This window comes from Oxyura jamaicensis, chromosome 5 (genome assembly GCF_011077185.1).
Source record: "Oxyura jamaicensis isolate SHBP4307 breed ruddy duck chromosome 5, BPBGC_Ojam_1.0, whole genome shotgun sequence".
Classification (NCBI taxonomy): domain Eukaryota; kingdom Metazoa; phylum Chordata; class Aves; order Anseriformes; family Anatidae; genus Oxyura; species Oxyura jamaicensis.
In genome coordinates, this window is record NC_048897.1 from 5,448,889 (window position 1) to 5,475,775 (window position 26,887).

Consider the following 26,887-nt stretch of genomic DNA (forward strand, 5'->3'; position numbering starts at 1 on the left):
TGAAGGATGTTTTTAAACGATGTATTTCTATATAAATGTAAGGTTTTCTGTGTTCCTTTCTACTTTCTTCTTCGTTGTATTTCATGAAATACTCTCAGGAAGCTTACGGATACATTGGTTTTGTGTCCATGGCCAACTGCAGGTTTCAGAGTAGCAGCTGGCTGCCACCAGGCTCTCCTTCCCTCCTCAGTGTCAAGGACCTCCTGCTCCCCGGGAGCAGTGGCAGTGGCTGCACTCAGGATGCTTTCAGGATTGCTTTGATTGTTCAGATGCACTGTGGTATTCCAATTCCTACCAGCTGATCTTGCATTTCCGTTCCATGTTACTTAAGGACGCTGTCAATTTCCTCCTGTTCCCCAAGATTTAATTTCCATGTTACATTTTTGTCACCAAATAAATGCCATTGCAAAACACTTCTGTGGAAATCCTTAGTTTAGTGTAAAGTAGGAAAGAAGCACAGAAAGAGATTTCCCCAGATAGCTAGGGCAATAAAAATAGTATGTATCTCTTTAAAGAGTTTCAATCTGGATTCCAATAAAACTGACAAATTCATCTTTCTCCCCTCATTTCTTTTTTTTTTTTTTTTCCTTTTTTAAACTTTAATAAAGGGTTATGGCAGTGTGGTTTCAAATAATATCAGAGGATCTAATTATTTTTAAGAATCCTGAAATACTTCTAAGCTCTATTTTATTGCATTCAATTTCAAATCACATTTAATTATTATCCCCTAAATAAAAGGAAGGAATGAAAAATTACGAAGTCTGCATAGAGTGAGTGTATCTATTTGAATTTACTCCCTAAACCTCGAGCTGCTAATTTGATTATGAATTGAAACATTTGTAGGGACTACTAATTCCACTGCAATCATCATTTCAAATACCCTGACTGATGGCTCTACTTCTCTGATAACTTTTTGCACTCTATGAGAGTCCCCTGGGATATTTTTTCTTTTTTAACTTTTTAACAGAGGGAGGATTACTTTCTGACCTCATGAGAACTTGACTGTTCTGTTAACAAGACAACAGACGATAAAGCTGAAATCACAACTATGCCTCCTCTTAGTTCAGTGCAGGGCTGGGGAAGTACTATGTGGCAGAAAGGGAACCGTATTATTAGCTGGACCATTTGTATGTGCTTCTGAGTACCTGAAATTGAATTAGTTGTTCTGCTCCTCTGTAAATGCTTTGGGACTTTTGGTTTGACTGAATTTGAAAGAGTGATTTTTCTTTTCTTCCTCTAGTAGATCAATATTCTCTTTTTCCACTGTATTTTTTTAACCTCTCCCTGCCTTCCTCCCATACCAGCAGACACTGCCTACAGTAGAATGGGGTTACTTTTCCTGTGTAATTATTCTGTTGTGCAGAGCATGGATTTTAGTCTGTGGATACACGGAAAAGGTTATTTTGGTTATTGAGACCTGTGTTCTTGAGTCTGCCTCAAAGAATTTGATTTTTCATAAGCAGACTTTCACAACTGAAGATATTAAAAATGGGTCTTGGTTCAAGCTGTAAGGAATCCCAGAACTATCTTTATCTGCTAGTATTGGTACCACTCTCCTTTGACCAGAAAATAACACTGACTGATAGAGCAACAAATGTTGGCCTGCAATACTCGAGCCTGTATTGTCAATGTGAAGAGCTGTTACAACCACAAACTTCGTTAGAGGTTGCAAGTTCTGGTATATTCAGGAGTTTTGAATAACCAAGGTAATTAACCACGCTCCAAAGTGAGGATAGGCCTCCACCATTCATGTGAAATATCCCTGCTGTTTCAGACTGCAGCTTCAGTGCTTGCTTCCAGCAGTATTATTTTGATTATGGCTTAATGGAAATGAAACTAATGAAACTGTTTTTAATGGGAAGGAAGGGGCTGCCTTGTATTCTTTTCAAAAAGTGAGTAGTCTCTTGCGGATGCTATCTTCATTTACCTCCAACAGTTCAATTAATCTTAATTAGACTTGTGTATTAGATTTCTCTGTATGTTTATTTAGCTCTGAACCTTTTAGGGTGCTTCTGTCCAAACAGACTGAAAAAGTGCAATCAAATGATGTAGGGAAGAGAAAAACAAAGACTGTTTCAGCAGGATGTGGGCAATATGTGATTCTAGAGATTCCTTGTGCCTTTAAGTCTACATTTCTTACAAACCAGACAGAATGCCTCCTTGAAGTCACTCTGTGATCAGAGGCAACGCAGAGAATATATTAGTCCCAGTATCTCCATGACAGCGCCTGTATTAAAAATGGATGGACAGCTTCCGAATAGCCATTGTTTGCCGTCACCACAGATAGGATTCGGCTAATGAAACAGCTAATTAGATTTTTGTAATCCTGTCGTCATTGTTCGAGAGGTGACATTTCGCTTGAATTTCTCATGTGGATCTCTCCAGCCTAGGAAGGAATACGCTCCTCTGGCCAATTTGGCTCTTGTCACTTTGCTGGAATGGCAGTTCCCTCTGTTGGTGTAATGAAATTACTGCCTTCCCAAACACAACTATGTCACTCGACATTTAAATAAAAAAAAAAAAGAATAGGAAAATGACTATCCGATTAGTCAAACAGGCCTGTGTTCAAAATCCATTTCAGAAATCAAATAGTAGAATTGGATTGAGTTCATAATGGAAGAATTACGTAGGTATTATTACAAACTGTATTACATATTCATCGACTTGCTGAATGTGCACGGATTTGCCGGGTGTTCCGCGCTCCCCACTCCTCACTTATACCCTGTGCAGATGCAGGGAAGGGGATAACAACCAAGTTTAAAGCAATCTAAATTAAGGAGTGATTAAGACAAGTTTGGGTGGATGCTGAATGTTAATCTTACAGGCCACATTCTTCTGCAACATAAGAAGGTGCAACTCTCACTGATAGCTCTGACTTCAGCAGTGCATTGTGATGAGACTAATTTATATGAGAATGTAGTCTGTGAAGCTTAACTGAGTTTGTTTTTTTTTTTTTTAAAAAAAAAAGCCTCCTTGCTAATAGTACTTCTGCTAGTATTGATTTCTAATGGGATTTGGGAGCTTTATTCCCTTAGAGATTCTTATAAAATCCTTGCAATTAGGGAAATAAAATTACATTGACCAGGGAAGCTGTATTAATTGCTAATTCAGTATAGTTTGACCCAGATCATCTGTTTCTGCCTGGGTGGTCCCCTGCCATCTCTGGGGCTTTGAGTTCTGTCCACAAGAAGCCCAAAATTTTATTTAGAAAAATCTTAACGTTAAACAAATCCTTGTTTGTTACATTAACAAAAACCAAGCAAACAAACAAACAAAAAGGGGTAACATGTTACAAACCTTCAGGGGAGTTATAGCTTGTTGAACAGCTTTGTGATGTTAAACACATTCTCCAACTAGGGTAACTCAAAAAGTGTTTATATGAATCTATATGGCTATGGACCTGTATTACTGAGCAAGTTATTTTGGGTTATTTGATAAAATGCTGCTGCTGTTCTAGTAACATTAACACTATTTAATGTTAGGCCTGTTCAGTTTAATGACGTAAGTGGTGTATGCCCCTCTTTTCTCTAGCACTTCTAAATGCTGAATCCTAGTGAATTAATGAACGCATTATAATATATACATTAATGCTTAATGAATGAATAGATTGTACCATAATGTCTCCACTGCAGGACATGCCATTTCCATGATGTTCTTAGGCAAACTTCAAATAACAAAGTCTTGAGTCAAGTCAAAGGCCGGGCAGGATCAGAAACTGGATCTCCTTACTGAGTTCTAGCTGTTAGTGAGTCTTCCTTATCTGTTACTCTTCAAGGTACGCATCAGACAATTTTGACTCTCCATTTTTTCCTTTAATCACAAGATACATGCTTTGCAGGAACTTGAGTCTAACCTTGGAGAAGAGGTACTACTGCCTTCCAATGCCTTTCATTCTCATTTTAAGTGAGAAATAGCTATTCTGTGATCATATATGAACCATGCAGTTAGTCCACTTTATTCAAGAAAATAAATAAATAAATAAATAAAAAGGCTAACTGCAAAGGACATTCTGAAGGTGTTTTTCAACCAGTTCAGAGTGGATTTTATTTCTGTAAAATTTAATCAAATTTGAGTTCTATTTTTCATGATTTTTTTTTTTTTCTATTGTCACTTCTTATGTGTATTTAAATACACATGTGGATACTCATGTGGATAACTGTTTTGGTTTCTTCAGATGCTGTCATCCACATTTTGTGTAGCCAAGATGTTCTGTTTTCAGAATACATCTGAAATGGACTAAATTACATGGGTTGTTACCACATTGTTGGAAACCTGCTGCACTTTTGCATAGATCTTTAAATGTTTGACCATTGTATTTAGAATGCATATGTCTATGAGGGATCATTTCATGTCTTTGAATTTTTTTTTTTTTTTAATTGCCCAGAAGACTTTTGGGGAAACAAACAAACAAACTTCTGTAAATAAAACAATATTTACTTGTACATGGGAATCTGGCAACTTCTAATCATAAACATCTAGTGGTTATTTCAAAGAACAGTTCTTCTTTAGGCACTGACATTTGTTTTTTGTTTTGTTTTTTACTTTCTTCCCCAAAAATAAGAATGGCTCAAGTAGAGCAAGATGAATCTGGACCTGTTCTTACCTAAAGGACCTATACTTAGCATGTGTGGGTCACGTCAGGGTTTCTAGGATGCTGAAAAGGGCCAAGTCTTCATATTTTTATGGGCATGTTGGTTGATTCCTTAATATTCCTTAATTATGGCCTTTTGTCTATTAGGAAATAGAAGAAAAAATAATTTCACATTCTTTTTGAGTTCTTAGGTATTAATGAGTTTGGTCGCTACAGTCCTTAGTAACATAATTGTAACTTAAAACTCTGAGTCATCTAGTCCTTCTGCCTAGCTGTTCGTTATTAGTGATAATTGCATGAAAAGGAAGTTGTTCATCTTCTCCTGCTGCTTATTCTCCACTGGAAAATATAATCCTTTGTTTGTGGACAGCACAATTAGCTGTTTTGGAGATCATAATTATTCCATACCTGGGGCTTATAAGAAACAGGGGGAAAAGATGCTCTTAAGCCTTGTATGAAAATACTGAATTTGTTTATAGTTACTCTTAAGTTTCCGAAGTTTTGATTGTCCATGAAACATGGGAATGTCTGCAAAAGACGTTCATCTGTACACTTCACAATATGGGAGTGAATGGGTTACGTGTATGGAGGAGGGCTGGTCTAGTTATAGTATACAAGGGAAAACAGCAATAATGAAAAAAAAAAAAAAAAAAAGGTAGAATGGTAACACAAGGTGTGGCACAAATGTATGTGCCCAAACAGCTTATTATCTGTTAATGGCAGTACATGTGACTGGCAGAGAACAGATTAAATCTTACAAAATACCTCATGAAACTGATACAAGCTAGCCTGACAGAAATTTGGGGAAAAGAGAACCAAATCCCCAAGCAGGTGGTGGTGGGTTTTTGTTGCTCTGTTTATCTTCCCTTCTCACAACAATTGTCCTTATTATAATTGGTGTTGACACTGTATTCTTGTCCACGTTTTCAGTGTAAGAGTGATGGTTTGCAGATATGCTTTTTTGTCCAGATTATTACCTGACAAATTCAAACAAATACAAATTCAAACAAATTTACATGATTCAAATGGCAGGGATTTGTATTTTAAAACTTCTAATTTACCTAACGTATCTAAACTGAGAGGGATATTAAGTGACATAAGTAACACTTTCAGATCAATTAGGGCATATTTTGGTATTCCAGTTCATACTGGCTGTGTGCGTTCTGGCAGACAGCAGCTAATGCTAATTCCAGTGGTGAAAGAAATAGACAAGTGTGTTCAGAGACTGGAAGTTGCCAAGGTTAAAATGCAAATCATTTAAAAACTGGAACTTTTTGATTCGGTTTAATTTCAACTTCAGTGCTTTTGAAAACTCTTTGGTGACTTTGGTGCCAGCAATTAAATTTTATTTCTGCAGACCCAATGCATTGTGAAAGAGTAATTTGATTCTACTTTGATTCCTTCATTATCAGAAAAATAACCTGCTAAATTGCAGCTTTTCCATCAGGGACTGATAGTTTTAAGCCTTGAACTGAGCTGGTGACAAAAAAAAAAAAAAAAAAAAAAAAGACCTAAAGACCTCCACTGAGGCTATGCATAGCTATGCATACACGATAGGTGGTTGCTGGAATGATTAATGTTAAACCTCATAATGCCTCTTAAGGGTCACTTTAAAGTAGGTAAACATTCAAACAATAAATATATCAATTAAACCATATATCTAAATAGATTTAATAGATACTGACATGTCTTTCAGAAACCAAAGTTGGTGTATTACACATAACGGCTTGGTCTAAGAAAACTTAGTCCAAAAGTTAGTAGTACTTCAGAGAAGAAATCTAACTAAAAGCTGGTTGTGAAATTAACTTGTATCATCACTTCCACTTAGGTGCTTATGGGAGCATTTCAGCCCTTAATTTAAAACAAGTAGCTTAGGAATTCAGATCACTCAATACTGTGAATTCTCACTGGAATGGCATAACAGAGGAAAAAAGTGGCCTTGAAAGTTTTGGGTTTATGGTGTAGAGTCTGTAGCTGGGACACCTAGGATTAAAGAAACCATTGCCCTTATCACCAGCCAGAAACTCTCAAAATTCTGAGTGATTGTGAAGTGATTACTATTAATTCCCAACAATATGTGCTCACATAAATAAATGTCCCCAGCTTCAATCACAAATGATAGCTGTCATAAAATGACATTCTTGTGAAGCCTGCTAGAGCCCCAGTCACCCAGACTGTACCAGCTGATATTCTGTGTGCTCCAGCTATTTGCTTCAGTTGCCTGTTCCCTTGCCAGAATGCCTTTCAAAGGAAAGGACTTTCTGTTCTTATTGTATATTCCACAAAAAAATACCACAGGGATATTTTCCAAAGCTTAATTTTTTAGTAGTAAATTATTTAAAGGTGCCTTGAAGTGGCTTGAACTTAGGGTGAGTTTAAGGTACCTAAAAGGTGCCTTGAACTTAGGGTGAGTTTAAAATAAATAAATAAATAAATTTCATATCTCATAGAATATCGTAGCATTCTGCTGGTTGTTTTTCACCTAAATCTGTTTATTTTTGCTCAGAGCCCTCAGTTACCTTTTAAAGTACTTCCTGAAAACATCGCCTTCCATTGCATTGATGTACTCATTGTCAGAGTATCTCTGAGGGTCAACTGGCTGTTTACTAAGCACTTTTTAAAGACAGACAGATGGCTGAATAACTAGCTTTCTGGAAATGGACTTTATCTAGTTCTGGTAGGGAAAGTTTTTTTTTTTAAGTCTGTTTCGCTTTGCAGCAGAGGAAGCTGCAGTTAGATGTAATTTCTACCAGTACTGGGCTGCATTTCACAAAATGTAAAACTTCAGCTGAGCAACGTAGTCTGTTTGAAAGTGATCATTCACTGAAGCTGTGTAGCTGGGTACAGCACGTAAGTGTGAATTAGGCTTGGGGCTCCTGGAGAAAAGCAGATGATGGTGCTTTTAGTATAACTAAGGATACCTAATACAGTGCAAACATTCAGCAAAGGCAGAAAGAGCCCTGTGGGACAGTCCACAGGCCCAGCTGTTTACCATGGTAAAAACAGGCAGCTCATTTTGTTGCTAATATACATTGAAAAATAAATACTGTGAGGGACTGATTTTTTATTTTTTATTTTTATTTTTTGGTGTTGCTGTTTATGCTTATGTGATCCATTTTTGTATAGCAGTGTGTTGGGCATCTCTTAAAATCCTATCAGGAAATAAGTGTTTTGTTTTGTTTTAATAAAGGAACTGTCAAGTCCTTATATGGTGTAATTTTGCTCAACAGTGACTGTGATTTTGGACACTTTGTCTTAAATGAATGTGTCTTGTCTGTAAAATGGGTATGATAGAAGTGATACAGAGGTACATACTACTAAAAAAAAACACTATTCAGAACTTTTTGTAAAAACCTACTCTATAGTTGTTTAGTGTTAAATGTAATTCTGATAACATAATGAAAATCAGTGCCTAACAGGGGAGACAGAAAACTTAGGCACAGACTCATTCACAAGTATGAACTCTCTTGCTTGCACACTGAGTGAACATTGCCCTCTGCTGATTGTGAGGAGAAAAAAATGCTGAAAATCTGGAGAAATACAGCTGAGACAAAACTTTCAGATAAGGTAAACTGGAATAATTCTGTTGCTGCTTATTGACATATCTGAGGTTCTGACTGTGACGTGTTTGCTTGCTCCAGATTGTTAAAACTGTGTGATTAAATGTTTGAAGAGATGTTTGTGAAGCCTTTGTATATACTTGCATTTGTATAAATTAAACCTTTTGAATAATCTAAAAGATGCCAATATCAATGCATTTTTCAGACTAGGATGACAGTAGGTCTTGTACTCCCATCCATCAATTTGATTCTAAAAATGAATGGCTTTTGATGAGACTGGAAACCTGGAGAGAAAACAAAGAGAACAAGAATTGTCAGTACATTGCAGAGTATTTGCCTGCCTGCAGTGACTGCATAAAGACAGAGAAAGATTTGAAAAGAGCAGCATCAGCGAGGGGTGTGTGTTGGAGCAGCTCTGGGGGCAGTGCCAGTAACAGCCGATTATCTGAGACCTCCAGGTTCTGCTGCCCTCACTGGGTTCAGGGCACTCAAAAAGGGGGTGCTTTTGTTCTGAGACAGAAGTTGAGTGGGAAGGAGGCAAGAACCAGAAGAGACGATTGGGGAAATTCTCTAAAGAAGGAGAGGAGCAAAATGTCTTGCAAAAATATTTTTTTGTGATTATTTTTAGGCGTCTGACATAATATTGGAGAAAACAACAAAAGGCTCAGAGCATATTGTACAGTCGTACTTCCTGAAACTGAGCCTTTGTGCCTGGTAGACCTTGAGAAACATGTCTGGCTAAAATAAAAAACAAGCTTTCCTGGTTAACTTTCTTGATGAATGGAGGCACCTGTTCTAACACCCCCAAGCAGATAGCTATCAGGTGTTTTTGAGAGACACTTGCTTTTCATAAAGATTAACAAGAAGACTTGGCAGTGCAAGGAATATGCATGTTTTTTTTCCTCTGTTCTCAAACATCACCACAATATTTTGAAATACATAAGGGAAGATGAAAGATAGAAGTGTGAGGTTATGGGGCTTTTTGAAAAGTGCCTTTTCCACTTTTTAAAAATATTTTGAGACAGGTTTAAGTTGTATTTATTGTTGATGGGCTCTTCAATATGTTGTTTGAAAGTTTTTCTTATTACTAGTCTTTAAAAGATTATCAAGGATATGATCATTCTTTCCAAAATCCAAATGGTTATATATATTGGTCATTTTAAAAATACAGTCCACACATAAGAGTTACATACATTTAAAAATGAAGAAACTTCTCACCATGAACCTCTGTATTGATTGTATCCTAATTAATATTAAAGAAAAAAAAAAAAAAAAAGGAAAAACAAAACAAAACAGACCAATATAAGGATTGCCAGATCTCAGCCTGAAAGTGTTTTCTGATTTTGGTCATGTGTGAAATGGGGGATTCAGTTTACAAATATTTAATATTTTATTTAGTATTCCTAGTGTGTGTATATATATATGTATATGTTCATTATATACATAGTATATATTCATTATATACTATATATATATTCATATAGTATATGTTCATTATATACATACTATTTCTAAAAATCAGAAACCTTCCTCTAATCTTTTCAGCATTGTTTTGGTCCATCACTGCATAGAGCAGTGCAGTAATTTGCTCTGCTGATTAACGTGTGTGTCCTTGATTCCGGAGGGACAACTTGCTACATAACTCTCCAGCTGATCTTCACTGCTCACTTCCCAGCTCTTTACCTTTGCCAGAGGTGGGAATTGGAAGTAACACTCAAGAAATAGTAACTGCACTCCTGCAGGCTGGAATTCGTTGGTGGTAGCATTGGTCTATTGCATCTCCTTCTGAATTGTGGAGGACAAAAATTAGTGCGTCATTTCTGTGACCTGCTGACTGGAAGCTCTTGTGAGCAGCGGAATTTCTAAACATCTCAAAAATACAGTCAAAGACTGTTTGACAAAAAAATTCTTTTTTTTCTTTCTTTCTTTCCTTTTAACACCACCCCATGTTACTAAATTCTTATTAAATATTTTTTTATTATATATATATATATATATATATATATATATTAGTTGGGACATTCTGTGATGCTTTGGTAAGCGTTTTCTTTTTTTAGTTCTTGACTGATGCTGACCTGTCAAGTAGGTGTTTGACTTGCTCCTTACACTTCCCGAGGCCTTTGTGTCATTGGGTTTATTCTTTCCAGTTTTCTCAAGCGCTGAAGAATTCAAATAAGGCAATGTGCAAAAGCTTCTTGGTGAGATGATATATAAAAATCAATATTAAGTCAGTCATCTTTGTCTTATAGTTGTAGATAATGCCTAAACAACATTTCACAATGACAAAGGGAGCAGGGAACTATTATTCAGTCCTTTCCTGTTACTGATTCAGGCAAACAAGTGTTCTGTTCAGGACAGAAAAATGCCCTGGGATGGATCTGAGAGTGCTTAGCAAATGTCACGGCAATTCTGAAGATGCTTTTGCCACCTGCTTTATGTTAGCTTCTGCCAAGAATACCAGCAGAGTGGGCTTAACACATGAAGGACAATCTTAAAGCTCAGTACAATGAGAAAAAACACCAACACATAACAGCAAATGAAGAAATATTGGATCCTTTCTAGGCTATTACGATGCACTCTTCTATCTGATATGTTTCCTGGGTTTGCTTGCTTTCTTAGGACTTTTAGAAAATGCTTTTGGCTCCATTCAGTAGCTGTTCTGTTCTATCTGTTCTTATTTATTTATTTATTTTCTCCAGGTATTACTTAGCTTCCCTTTTTCAACAAAGATATAAATGTCCAGCACTTCAACTAAAATATATGAGGAGGAAAAAAGCAGTTAATGCATTTTAGGTTTATGTCTCAGAGGAAAACATTCTAGTAAATCTCCTATTTCAATCTAAAACTTTATTCATCTTTCTGTGTTTTGGTTTTAATATGAAGGCATAAAAATAAATGGCTGGTTTATGGAAATTTGCATCAAGCGAGTGTTGTGCTTAGGTTAAATATGGTTTATAAGTGTTTTATAATATAGAAATTTTAATGACTGGACCACAGCTTGATCCCTGTTTCTTTCCAGACTGTAGTATTCTGCCACTACCAGGGATGGTATTGTGAATGGAAGAGACCTGGGGGATTTGCATCAGGTGCAGGAAGATGTGTAAGATGTATTTTTGAGCACTCGTAGAAAGGACTGTATTTGCGACTCCTAGCTGTTGTCAAAGTCTATGTATATCCCCAATAGTCTGACAAATGTGTTAAATGATAAATGTATATTCATTGGTTCAGTAGGGGCTTAAACTTTGAATTCAACCCTTAATGATTCATGTTATTCAACCCTTATTATAAATCACCTGGCTTACAGATAGGTAAATATCTAAACAATGATGTCTAGATTGGTCACAGAGATAAAATAACATTGAGGAAAGAGTATTAATGCATTGAACTGCAGGGGAGTTTTGTAAAGGCCAAATATGTTAATTTAAAAATTGGGAAGGATGCTAGGAAGAAATGACATAGGATTTCTTAGAACTAATAGCTTTAGCGGTATATTGTGTCTATATTGTGTCTACAGAACAAAATATCTGCAAATGTAATTTGCTGTTGCCTAGCCATGATTTTTCTATTCATTCTTCTTTGAACTTTAACTGATGTAAAGTTTCAGTCTGTGTTTGAGAGAATTAGTCAATATTGGAGCTCTGAGCAGACTGCTTGTTAATACTTCTGCGTTTTCAAATATTTTTAGACACACAGAGGGAGGGTCATTTTATAGCTTGCCTAGGGAATCAAAGGCTAGTGCCTTATTCAGGGTTTTTTTTTTTCTTTTTAGAAGAAAGCAAATACTGTGGTGCTGATGGAATAACATAGTTTGTTATCAATGTGCTTGTGAATATCCTGTTCTAGGAGAATTAAATCAAACTGTATTATATATATATATATATATAAATGAATTGAAACTAGGCACTGCCACTTTACAAGCTCACCTCACCCACTGTGAAATGGATGTAAGAGTAAATCATGGGCAAAGGAGTTGTTATTTTCATTGCACATCTCGACTGTTCCTGCCACTACTGTGTGATTACCAGACATCAGAAAGACTTAGCATCTTTTGTAATGATACAAAGAGCTGGAAAGAGTTTGGACTTGGAGGGGAGGGTTATGCTGAATATGTAGTAGCAATGTTTTTTGCTAGGTTTTATGGAACGTATCCTATATGACTTTATAGTCTAAAACTAAACATTATACAAGGGGAAAAAAGATATTTATAAACTTATGAACAGAGCGAGACTGTTTAAAAATGAGTCTATGCCGCAACACGTACCAAGAGTATTGTTAATGAACAGCACATAATGTAGTAAACCAATACAGTTTGTGCTCTAATATTATGGTAGTGAAAATGATATAAGTATCAAAACAAATTTAACATAAAGCTCAATTTATTGCCCAAGGGTAAATCTTATTTCAAAGGAGCTATGCTGATACTCAGATCTCCATAAGTGCAAGATAAATAAAAAAAACTCTTAGATTTCAGACCTGTCCATTTGTACTTTCACATATTCCCTTTGAGAGATTCATTTGTTTTGCTGCTGCTCACACTTATTTTGTATGCTCTCTTTTCCTGCTACAACATGAAACTGTGGTTGTACTGGAGGCATGGGAAGACAGAAAAGGTTATTTAGTCTACAGGATTATTAAAGATCTTCCAAAATGAAGTTCTATTTTAATACCATGAACAAAAACAGCCACCCTAACTAGACTATCCTTTTCACTAACTGGGAGGAGGAGAGGGGTTGCTGCTAAATCAGTGATGAAATTTTACTACTTTTCAATCCCTTTATAGGTTGCAGCAGTAGCAGATTGACTTTAGTCTGTGTTTTGAAAAATAGCATTACAAATGTGTCATGGAACTGATCTTGTGTGGTGGCAATGCTGTTAGATCCCTTCAAGAAGCTGGCAAATTATATCAGGAACTTTTGTTACCATATAGATAATTAGAAGACAGAAGAAGGAAGGAAAGGGAGGGAGAGGGGGAATCACTGGTGAGAGAAACCACCAAAAACCCCTACCTGTTGCTAATACTGCCAGCTCATTTGGTAATTGTTATTTCATGTGTTTCTTTTCGGGCTCTGAATAATTGTATCTTGTAATGGTATTAAAACAGCTTTTAAAAAATTGTTACTTGAATCACCATGCTCAGACAAATGTGTACAGCTGAGAAAACCTTTAACATCCTGGCACAACCACGGGGTTATCTGGATAGAAATATGTAGCACATGAACAACAACCTGAAATCTTTTAAGACCATGTGTGAGAGTCATTTCAACCTCCTCCTTCTATGTTGCAACCACTTGCATTCATGCCCGCCCTCCAAAAGTTTCACTTTTTCAGAGCACATCACTCTGAGTTTGTTCAGAACATTTGCTTTCTTTTCTGTAAGAGAAATCTGGAATGTGCTCCCAAACTTGTGACTTTGGCTTTTGCATCATTATTTTGATCTCTTCCACAGTTTACCCACCACAACTTTATCGAGATGTTCTTGCAATGTTGTCAAAAGCTGTGGAGGAAGTTGCCACTTGTGGTACAGCCTTTTTATATATATATTTGTAGACGTCATTTGGTTCTCACTGGCACTGGTGTAAACCAGCAAAATAGTATATTAAACCACTTCACCACAATCAGATTTCAATTTGTTCATGTAAATATATATATATATATTTCTATGCTTGTATCTTCATGCTTTCATTCCACGGTATCAGTGGAAGCTTCCCAGGACCAGCAGTTCCAGGAGAGTTATAATAAGCAAGCCTAGAAAGAACAAATTTGTGCGCTGCTGTAGCTAAGTCATATGCACTGAGAAGATCTACTGTGAAAAAAGGAAAGAACATTTCCTAAACTAAAAATATTAGTAAATCTAATTTATTAGTGTCATGAAGAGAGGAACAATTCATCTTATGCAGAAACAATGAGTATTTCTAAATTAATACATTTATCATTTGGTGCATTTTTTGGTGCATTTGTATTCTAATGATTGCCTAAATTAATAATACTTTACAGAGGTTTGGTCCAAATTCCTGGGTATAGTGATTTCTTATGCAGCTGTGCACATGGATATCTCAACAGAAGTTAGCTGTTGCTGAGGACTGAAAGTTCTAAAAAAAAAAAAAAAAAAGCCCTTCTTTCTAAGTATCGATACAGTACAGATATGCTTAAAATGATTCACAATAGATTCAAAGTGCCTAATAAAAGAATAAGCCTGAAAATATGAAAGACATATGTTGTCCAGGAAACATTTTATCATATGTGTCTACAAATGTGGAGCATGCAGTGTTGTAGGGTAGAAGAACAGAGCAGATATACCTTCGTTTCCAAGGAACGTCGCAAAAGATCTGTCGATTTAGATAAGCTTTGCAGAGATTGCATCAACTCCTAAGGCCATATGAACTGCTGATGGCCTTCATTTACTCTTGTAAGCTTATTTGCTACATTTTCCAAAGTTCTGTATACATGAAATTCTGTTTTTTCCATCCCTATCCTTACAGAAGGATAATGCCAACATTATTGTGCTGTTTGTAAAAATGTGCAAGTGTGAACTCATAATTCTGAGATTTCTGTGAATAACTTTCAGCTCATTGGCAATTCTGCAAAATAAAAGTTTTATTTGTTTGAGATCTTTTTGATCTCTCTGAAATATACAGCAAACTAGAAAACAAGAAAGAAAAAGATCAGATTGGATGCTCTGTTTTTCATAGAATCATAGATTCACAGAACGGTTTGGGTTGGAAAGGACCATCTAATTCCAACCCCCCTGCCATAAGCGGGGATGCCACCCACTAGACCAAGTTGGTTAAGGTCCCGTCCAGCCTAGCCCCCAGAGATGGTGCACCCACAACTTCTCTTGGCAACCTGTTCCAGTGCCTCACTACCCTTACAGTGAAGAATTTCGTCTTAACATCTAATCTAAATCTCTTCTCTTTTAGTTTAAGACCATTTCCCCTTGTCCTGCCATTATCTACCCAAGTAAAGGGTCCCTCTCCATCCTTTTTATAGGACCTGCTTAAGTATTGAAAGGCCCCAATGAGGTCTCCATGGAGCCTTCTCTTCTCCAGGCTGAACATCCCCAGCTCTCTCAGCCTTTCCTCATAGGAGAGGTGACCCTCTGATCACTTTTGTAGCCCTCCTCTGGACTCACTCTAACAGGTCCACCCACATCTTTCTTGTGCTGGGGCCCCCAAATCCTTTGAACTTTTCTAAAATAACTTCTACTTTTAATATTAAAAAGTCTAAATAAAAATGTTTTGTGGGAAAACAAAATACTTACTGAACCCTTAAATGATGTTGTAAGAATGAGTAAAATGTTTTTTCAAACAGCAAGTGTATTGGATGTTAAGTGCTAGGCTTTGTGTCTTTGGACAATAGTTGGATGCTTTCTTGATCTTACGTGAATGCTTTCTAAACTGGATCATGAAAATTAGTTCTTCACTGTTTGTTTCCATTGAAACAGTAATTTTAGAACAGGTGATCTTATATACTATTTTACATGCTAGTGGAAATGTGAATAGAGCAAATGTCTAATTTCAGCTCTGATTAAGTAGGTGTTCTTTAGTGTAGAAAAGCTTCATTTTTATTTATTTATTTATTTATTTTTAAAAAAAGGTAGTAGCTGTATCACTGATTTAAATGGTAGACTTGAGAAAACATATTCAATGCAGTTACTGGTTTGCTACATAAATAAGGAGCAACACTGAGGTTTTACTTCCCTTATTCATTTAGCTCAAAGCAGAAAGATTCATATGTACTACAAAGTACTACTTGTCGACCACTCTTTCTCTCATTATTGTTCATTGATCAAATGAATGATATATGGTATGATCAAATAGAGCACACTGTTTTGAACCACCCCTGAATATTGCAGATTTAGGAGGCCACATGCAGTCCATTTGTTTCTTGTAGTGCCACTTCTCATCTGCAAAGCCATTAAATTAGAGGTACTTTAATGGCAGTTTCTTTGTATTTGTTGATTCCAACTCTCCCCTGGTAAAAATATTCCTATTAATAAATTTCTGGACACTCAAAAACTGCCCATGTAGACTCAGGTGTTTTCTTCCAAACTTTGTTTTTGTTTATTGCTGCATGGCCCAGTGTTTTACTGATGTCTTTAAAGAGACTTCAGAGATGAATGCATTTTCATCTCTTAAGTCTAGGACAGATATTATTCTCAGGTAAGAAAACAACCCAAATAAAAAATAATAAAAAAAATAAAAATAAAAAAAAAAAAAAAAACAGGTGACGCCTTGGTATGTATGATTTTAGAATATTCCAGTGCTTTAACATTATTACAGTTTTCAACACTGATATTTGTATTCTTTTTGGTAAAGATATAGCAATTAGCAATAATGACATAGTATTGTGAATTACACTTTCTGTGGTTTTGTGATAGGTTGGATCAGGAATGCACTTTTGACTATGGTCCCTACTTGTGCTTTGGTTCTCATCATAGAGCTTTCCTGGAGTATTCAGGTGGAACTTGAATACTTAAAAAGATGCAGTACATAATAATGAGTATTCAGGAAAAGCACTGCAAATGCTTAAAATGTAGATGCTGAATCTTCTGCATAAACTGTTTCATTCTACAGATCTGCTTCTTCTATGCAACACTAATTAACAAATGTAGACGCTGTATTACTTGAACAGTAATTTGAAAACCTGTCATTTCTTTAAAAAGAAAAGATAAACAATCTTCTTATGTGTTTTTGATTTATCAGGAGTCTTGCTTGAGTGATGGTCTTTTGACACATCATTCAAATTTTTGTTATTTTTCTTTGTAAACATTCTGTTACTTCCAGGCATATTGAACTAATATTTCATTCTGTGGGTTTCCTTTTTTTTTCTTTCTTTTTTTTTTTTTTTTTTTTTTTCGGTGATTTGGAGAAAAAGAATGTGACTTGTTATCTAAGTAACTTTCAGAAAAGTCTGGAAGTGACACTGGATCAGTTAGATCTTCTGAAGTGATTCACCTACTGTATTTGCTTGTAGATTGTCACCTGTTTTTTAATTACTTTTTAGCTCTGTAAATTTGATGTGCTTCCACTCTGCCACAAAATAATTACATTTACTTTAAGAGAAATAAATTAAAGAAATAATAATATTTTTAAAAACAATTGTTGTAATGCCATAAACAAGATCAGTAATGGCAGTTACACAAAGCAAATGGGCGCTGTAGCAGTCAGTACAGAAAAGTCAGTTATGTAGAACAGTTAGTATGTTTTAGAAGACTTTACTAAACTTAATTAATAAACATGTCAAACTTGCCTTACATGGCACCGATTATAGAACTGGTTTGTAGATTTGATCTGCAAAAAATATTGAAATTTATTAATTTATTTATCCTTTTTTTTTTTTTTTTTTCCACATTCCTTGTATACTTTTGCCAGCTTTTTGAAACTATTTAGAACAGCTAAAGATACAATTAAAAAGCTTCTGTTTAGAAAAATCAAAACTTAAAGTGGATGACGTGCAATTATGTTGCGTGATAAACGGATCACAAAGCAACCACTGGAGAATCTATAAATATATGCAAATCTTTCAGCTTGTTCTCATAATTCTTATAATTATAGTTGTGTTAGATGAGTGTATATTCTAAGAGCAATCTAAGTATGTACAAATCATTGTCCTGGTTTGCTCTGTAAGTAGGAAGTCTAGTCTCTGGAAAAAAAAAAAAAAAAAAAAAAAAAAAAAAAGTATATTTTTGAGAGGAACTACTTTTTCCTCTTGTCTTGTTTTAATCTGCTTATAAAACTATTTGATCACTGACTTGTTGCAACGACCTGAAAGCACATTGCTGTAACTGTTCAATATAGGCTAACAAACAGAAGCCTTTTTGTAACTGTTAAATATGAAGTGAAGAGTATTTAAAATGTTTACTGTATTACTGCATGTAGATATCAAGTGTAATACTCCTTTTTAGTGGGTTGGGCAATTGCTTTAATCTACCTCACAAATTCAGAGCCTGCAAATATTTGTATCTACTAGCGGAAATTTATCATATCTTCCCTTTTTTGCTTAATCCACAAGGCTGGGAACTTATTACAACTTTTATCTGAAGAGCCAGGTTTCTAGCTTTGACTTTGGAGGTTTCACATTCAAAGATAGGCCGGGACAGCAGCTGTTACACTAAGAAAAGAGTTAATCCAGTGTACCAACCGTGGTGGGCTTTTTATCCTCAGGATGATCTTCCTGAGGATACAAAAGTGGACATAAAAGGCTCACATTTCCCTGAGGAAGCAGAGTTGACTGGAACAAATCTGCAATTCTAACCTACTATTTTCATTTTCTGAAACAGTCGTACCAAAACACAATAACGATTTTTTGCTACACTTATGAGAAAACTTCCTTGCTTCCCTACCCTATTGAGGTGACCTTTGTATTGATGCATCTGTTTCTTTGCTTGGTAATGTATACCTGACCTTCTGAGAATTACCACCAAGTATGTGGCTGTTATGAAGGGACATAAGTTAGATGTGGAAGAACCAGCTCTTATTAGCTCCAGTCCAACAGGCTGAAAGAGGATACACCAGCATCTGAGAAAGTTTGTAGCGGTAGATGTTGGTTCACAACCAAAATGATTTAATTATTGCATTTCACTAATGAAACATTTGTATTCCACAGAATTGGAAATATTATTATGAATATATTCAGCAGGAAACAGAAATGGGATATCTGCTGTGACAGAACCTGAAGTGTGAGTAATGAGATGTCTCCAAAAGTGTTGAGTCATAAATCTAAAAAACAGAAAAGGAAAACAATGTGAGGATCCACAACTGTTTTATAATCATCAGGTTGGATCAGGAAAAGCCAACAGCAGTGTTGTCACCTGCTAGTATCTCAACCTCTCATATGGGTCTTAATTTCAAGAGCACAGTGTCAAAACCAGCAGTCTTATGGCTCTCCACTACTAAGAAATAATGTTTGTTTGTTAGCAGTGGAAAATTTACAATTTTAAGCCTTACTGCTTTTTTTTTTTTTTTTTTTTTTTCATTTTATTTTTTTAAAGAGTACTCTATCTTTGAGATGGCTTGAAGAGATCCTTCTAAAAATTCTACTTGGCAGAGGAGGCTAGAACCAGTTACTGAATACCAAGTAATTCTTTTAAGCACTTTGGACAAAGAGGAAATTAAGGTTAAACTAAAATTATGTTCAAGAAGTCTCAGCTGTTTCACACAGTAGCCACAGCAAGAAATGCTTACAGTTCCAATGATGTTTCCCTGTCTAGAATGATATTCCATTTAGGGAATTTGTTCTACCGCCGGTTGTGGTTTAAACAGTGTTGAGTAGAAGCTGGGGAATAACAATGAGAAGGTTACTATCCCTATTTGGATTCTACCCCTGTTTCAGGAACTTGATCTACAATGTTCAAGTGTTTGGACTGAAATAGTTGCAAAATACCTCTGAAAATCTTGTCCTCCGGACTACTTTCATACTCTCGCAGATGAATAACCTCATCTAGGAAGTTTCAAGAAAACATTGTAATATGTGTGCTTGCTTGACAATATGTTGCAAAATTACTAGTGATGGTGCAACATCCTTAGTAATTCTAACGGATTTGTCTCAGTTTTCTTTTACTATTGTATTTTTAACTTGGCATTGTTTGACCCTAAATATATGCACTTTTAAACACGTTTGTGATGCGTGGTACAATTGTGCCATTAACTCAAATGGACTTAGGAGTACAACTGTAAAAAGGAAAGACATTTTATGTGTTGAAAACAATTTAAGGAAAGCTGAAGACAACCAAAGTGCACATAAGCTCTTACTGTATCGTTGCTGTGTCATTCAAGGGAAAGCATGTTTTCTATATTTGAAATCAAACTGGCTTGAAATTTTCTGTCAAAACAAAGTTTCACAACGTAGTGCTTTTGTTAAATGTGAAATACTTTCCCTACCACTAGTTTGAACTTTCACGAAGCAGAAAAAAGGTTCTAAGGAAAACTCTTCTGTATTCCTAGCAAACATGCATTATGGAGATTGTAACAGGAATTTCATCTTCGGGAGCCAAATGATGCGTTCCTGGTAAACTTTAAGAAATATGGTGGTCAGATTTAACAACCTCCAGAGGCTGAGTGGATACTGTGGGAATGACTTAACTTTGGTGTCAGTCACACTGAAAAAGAAATCTGTATTATCTGAATGGCATTTTGTTTTTTCTATAAACAACATCTTATTTGTTATTTAAATTCAGCTTTGAGTTAAAACATGAAAAAAAAAAAAAAAGAAAAAAAAAATGATGGTCATTCTTTTTACTGATTATTTAAGGGTAAGGTATTTGCACAACAGTTTAGTTTTTAATGAATACTCTAAACAAACATAAAAATATACATTTCTTGAAGTAGTTTGTTAATTACTTAAGTGTGAGGCACTAATTTTGAGATAGCACAGGTGTTATATTGCTAGTGGTGTGCATTGCGTAGTCAAAATCTGGACAGCATATCTGTGTTACCAAAAAGTCACTGATAACTTTTTAAAATCTAAGCATGAGCTCATGGTGTCTTGCATGAGGAAATTAAATAACCCAGAGCACTTAATGCTATCTTCAGAAAAATCTGATTTTGATTAATTTCAGCTTTAATATTTATATCCAATATAGTATTCTTGAAGTAATGTTGGTAGGAGAACTGTCTTTCAAAAATGGACAAATTCATGGAAGGTTTAATAAATAGTATTACATATTTTTGGAACTCAGACTGCCATTATGCACCGCACTGAGATATATGAGTGAAAGAAAAATGCAAAATATATTTTGATATGACTGACACAAATAGAGTGAGGTAAACAGTTGCAATTGTGATAGTTGCTATGGCAGCAAGTTCAAAAATTTTGTTATGTGGTGTCATTAATATGAAAAATAGATTTGTCTCAAAGCTGGCTGGGGCAGACAGTCATTTCCTTGCAACAGAACTGTATTTGTATAAAATATCAATTTAGCTAAATATAATTATGGTCGAATGAATAGGAAATACGTAAGCCAAATGTAACTCATGCAAACCTCACAGGGATGTTCATAACATGACATCCTTATTTCGTTGAACATCTCTTCCTTAGTCCATATCAAATATATGATTCTATTGAGCAGAGAAAAAGTAGGTGATACATCGTTAATGTTTTGAAGTTCAGTGGATGAGTGAAATGAGTCTGAGGAGAGAAGAGAAGTCTGAGTCTTGACTGTGGCTTTTGTGCAAATACCAAATATACAATGTATATAAATCCTTGCTGAGTTTTCTATGACTTCTATTTGTACAACTTTCTTATCACTCAGCCATACCCTGCTTGCAGTTTGACAAAGATTGCCCTCTATGGTCATTCTCCTTTTTTGTCACATTAGAGATAAACTTCAAGATTCTCAACTGTGAACTGTTTTTTATCCATCACCCTCTTCTATAATATCAATTGTTTTCTCTAGTCATCCAGGGATTTAATACTGCTTCCCATGTCAATCACATTTAGCAGTTTCTAAGAAGTAATGAAAATTATCCAACTTTCAACCTTTCGTGGCCAACATTTCTACAAAATCTAAAAGAGTAAGGCCATTAGAGCACTGAGATTCATTTCTTCTGTTGACCAGTCTTGTCTTGACATCTCTTTTTGTTTATTCTCTTGTACTGAAATTGCAAAGATTTTGTGGAAGGAATGCTACTTCTTATCTTGTAGTTGTATAACGTTACACAGGAAGTGTAATGAAGATTGCACGTGCAAAATAAAACAAACTGCATATGACTTAAAAATGTTATGTTATTACTGATATTGAATGAAGCTATTATAAGCCTCTGATGCCAAATTAGCAGAAGATTAAGAAACTCTTAAAGAAGAGAACATAGTTTTCCAGGGTTGCTTCGCCAGTGAAACCTAGAGTTACCTCCCAAAGCAGTTTGTAGATTACCGTAATAGACCACCTAGACTGTTTAGGATATAGCAAAGCAATAAAAAACAGAATGCTTGCTAAAGGAGAAAGCTTGCTTGCTTCTTTAATTGGAAGTATGGATTTCTTCTGATAAAGTAGCCAAACATTAACCTGATGCTAATACCACGAGTTCTGTTAGTTCTGAATACATATATAAATACTTTAAATGTTAGAAACCTGAATGTTGCAATATGACTTTTTAGTACAACACAATTCTTTAACATAAAGATATTATGTATGCAATTACTGTTGTACTGATCATACTTATTCTAGTTTGTTAATGAGATGGTAAAATCAAGTTTAAATATCTTTCTATATACAAATTTAAAAGTTTCATATTTTCAGTAACAGAAACCTAGTGTCCTTAAGCATGTGAAATTGATAAAAGCAATAAAATATGGTGATTATAGAAGTGCAGTGAAATTCTCCTTCCCTAGCTTTCATTTTATAAATTAAACATCAAAAAGATGAACATATAAAAATATTGCACTGCAACTGCACATGATGTCCATCTTCATCCTCATCTGATGATACAAATAGTGCTAAAATGTGGAGTATTATAGTTTCCAGGCCCACAGGTTTTAATACGTAAAGTCTCACAAATCCCTGGTAAGGAAAGGATGTACTACAGTAAGAGTACCTACTTTTATAGGTAGGTAATTTTACAGTTAGACGTAGAGTGTTTGTCCGTGTCTTTGAAGTGAAAAGTAGCTGAGGTCAATCATCTGGAACCTCAGTAGCTAATTATTAGTCCATCTTCTGTGTAACTCCTGCAAAAATGATGGCCAGCCTATTTTATACAGGTTACTTAATTCCTTATAAATGGCCTTAATGTCTTTGCTTTTCTTTCAATAGCTGCAGACAATTAAAATAGAAGGACTAAGTGTATTTTGAATGATCCACTGACCTCTGGGAGACTAGATTAAATATTTAAAATAAAAGATCTTTAATTTTGTGATTGAGTTAGATGTGCTTTCCTTAGGGAAGAGTAAAGTGGAAAGATGGATCCCACTCCATCTCCCAGTTCAATTTTACAAATAGAAAGTTACAATTAGAATACCCATCTTTTTGATTTCTGGGCAAATACAAAGCCTTTAGAACAAGAAGAGATCATTCATATTTTTTGTAGCTGAACAGCCATTGATACCTTCAGTGTATGTGAGAAGAATTGACTTCTGTGATCTAGACCTATGCTTATTTAATCACATAATATATATTTTTGTAGTATCATGACATGGGAAAAAAAAAAAAAAGAAAGAAAGAAAAAAGAGAGAATTTAATTAAAACTTAAATTATAATAAAGCTTGGTATTAATTAAAACAAGCTACTTCATCTTTCCAGAAATGTCATCCATAAAAATGTCTCTCAGTGAATTCAAATGAGGAAAAGTACCTGAGAAAACTCTGGGGGTAGCTAAGTCACAAGAATCATAAATCATACCTACTGCTGTCCTATTTCAAAGTCTATAAACACTTCATCTGAAGATCTGGCAACCCTTATGCAAGTAGCTCTTGGGACCCATAAAGAAAAGCCTTTTAGAAGAATGCTTAAATTGATTGTTAAATATTAAATGTCTACCTGTAGGATGGACTTCTAAGTGCATCCTACAGGTAGACATTTGGCTCTTTCTGAATGCTTGTGTTTCTTTCTTACTTGGATCACAGGCAGCCCTTCATCTACTCTGCTGCTTCCTCGATGGATAGCCAAAGGGTATGACAAAGTCAGTTAGCAGATAGATGCATTGAAATTCCACCAATTATTAGTGAAAATCTTTCAATAAGTTCTCCTTGCAGTGTCTGGCATATTGTTTTCCATTTTCAGACTGTTAAGTAAACCGTGACAGAATTAATCACAAGTACATAATATCTCTCTCTCTCTCTCTCTCTTTTTTTTCTTTTTTTTTTTCTTTTTTATTTTTTTTTTAATTATGAAAGCACATTTAATCTAGCTTTCTATTGTGCATATTTAGGAATTCTTTGGACTACCTAGAGTGGATAATACTAAAATAATTAGCAGTATAGAGAATGTTTCCTGCTGAGTGAAATCACATTTCGTGCTTCAGAAATAAAGCATTAAGAGAAGCAAATGTGAACTGCCTGTCACAACACAAGACAATGATATGTAGTCGCTTTGTGGAGAATCTGTAGCCCTTCCATTGGATTCTGTCACAGAGAGCAGTCATCCTCCCTCCTGGGTGACTTCTGGCCAGATTTACCCCAGCAAAGTAGAAGGTGTGTGCTCTGCAGTGAGTCTTCATCCTTTCACTGAAAGTGAGAGAATGCTGCTTTGTCCTTTTACCTCATTCTTCTCTCTTCCCTAGGAAAGGTAAAAGAAAAACCTTGGGGATCGTAAACAGCAATAATCACCCACAGAGAGATTCTCTGAGGAAGAGAAATGTGAGAAGCAGTAATGGTAGGAAAAAGGCAGACAAAAGGATCTGTGTAAAATAGCTTTAAACTTGCAGGTGACTTAGGCAAGGAAGATAATGTTTCTCTTGTATACTTCTGTGAAAAAAAAAAAAAAAAAAAAAAAACAAACACATACATAAATGTACATTTCTCTCTCATGTGGCCTTAAGGCCATTCATTCACATTCAGAATTACTATGGCAAAGTTAAGCTATTTCATAAGCAAACTATAAAAGTTGACAGAAGTATGAAGAAATATAATTAAAGGTGAAATTGTAGCCAGGCTGGCAGCGAAGGCTGATGAGGTGATAACTGTATACACGTGTCAGGGTACAGACTTGAATAAAGGCATTTTTATTGTAAAAAATCAGGAAATAGGTAGGAAAAGCAGAATTAAATTAGAAAGGAAAATTCTGGTAACTGAAGCTTATATAAAATGTTTTGGCAAATGGCAAATTTGGCATTTGGTACATTTTTGCTAGATTCATAAATAAAATGTAGAGCAGCAGTAAGTCTGGCACTGAAAAGGAAGTGGTTTGCATAAGCTAGATTGCCTTTTTCATCTTTTGAGTATTTAGTTCTATTTTTTGCTTGAACTGGCTAGTTGGGACAGGCTCTGATTATTTCTATTTTTGCTCATGTGATTTTAACTTTGACCATCTCTAAGCTGTGTCAGCGGAAGCAACACCGACAAAGAAATTCTGTCTTTTGAGCTGTATTTTTAGATCCTGAATGATCAAATGAGAACTGAGCTTTTCCACAGCTTTTCAATATAGCAGCTGGGCCAGTTTCAATGTTGCCTTTTAAACTGCTCACTGCAGATAGAAGTGCAAGGCCTGAGCGTGGGGATTAGCCATGCAAGCCCCCGTCTGATGGCTGGGGCATTCATCCATCGCTAGCTGGATGCACAACGCTCCCGTGGTGTCCTCAGTAGGCAGCCTCCTACTTACGGTCAGGAGGCATGACAGGTTTAAAGTATATTTCGCAGCAAATATATGATAGATCGGAAGACTGTTATACTCTGAGTAGTGTCTAGAGACATGTATTTTACTAGAAGTAAATATCTATGTAGCAATTATCTGCTGTCACTATTTGCTCCAGTCTTGTCAGCTCTCACACATTAAGCAGAGTCGAAATAAATAATTAAAATGATAATATGAAGGCTTTTTACTTGTAGTTTCATATGACAAATAGTACCAATTCAGAAAAATGATATGAAATAAAATAAATCATCAACAACACCAATGAAAACTAAATTTTTTACTTTATTACAATTTTGTCTTGGCTTGTACTGTATAGAGCAGATGTTCCTTGGTTGAAACATTCAGGTCCTGACCACCTGTATACAGATAACTTTGTGTGCCTAGAAACCTGCAGGAATACTTGGACAAATGCCATTGGTGAGACGAGGTGGAATATTTTATGTGTGAAAGATTCTGAAATGTGTACTTGATACTGTCTGGTCACATAAAAGGAAACTCAATTTTGTTATCATTTATAAAGGTCTCAGAAGACTTTTCAAAATGTAAAATGATGCTCCTTCTAGCATATCACCTAACAGCTCTAAATTCAGAAGAATTTTTATACTCTTCTCTTTGTAGTTCTGGTTGCATAGAACACTGTAGTAATCATGTGTGATATAGCTGGTTCTTGTTCATTTATTACGTTCCACTTTGGTAGCACAGTGCTATATTCAGGAGGATTTTCTTTTTTTAATCCATGTCTTGACACGTAGCAAGCATTTGTGTGTCTCCAAAGATAAGTGCCTGAAGGGTTGTTTTGTTTGTTTGTTTGCTTGCTTTTTGTTTTTTTTTTTTTTTTCTTTTGTTTTGTTTTGTTTTGTTTTTGTTTTTTGTTTTTGCTTTTATAGAATATCCTTAGACTCAGGCAGCCCAAAAGGTGAGCAGGCAGAAAAACAGACAGGATGCTATTTGCAGCCTTTCTGCATTCCATCAGAATTCATCAAAAACAATCTCTTTCTGCAAAATGCTTCAGTTTGGCAGATGAGTATTTTATGACAAAAGCACAGTTTGTCAGAAAAATCCTATTTAGCTCTATTCATTATATGATGTGATAGAGATGAACCAGATGCATTTCAGGCTACTAATCACTGAGCATGACTGATTGACTTTCCATTTCCTCTCCGTCTTCTTTCTCTTAATTGCTATTGTACGATACCAAGATGGGAGCTACAAAGTCTGCGGACTACTTTGCAACTTCTTATAATGGTTTTATATTGGTTATATTTATATTTTCAAAATTAACATCTATGTACCTAACGCTCACGTGGAGCACCATTTTCTGAGCTAATGTTGCTGGTGTGCGTTTTGCAGACAGCATTTGCACATCACTTAATACTTCAGATGAATCCCTATGCTTGTTGATAGCATCCAAAGTACATTTGAAAAATTATGCATTTTTGAAGGCTCTGGTCAGGG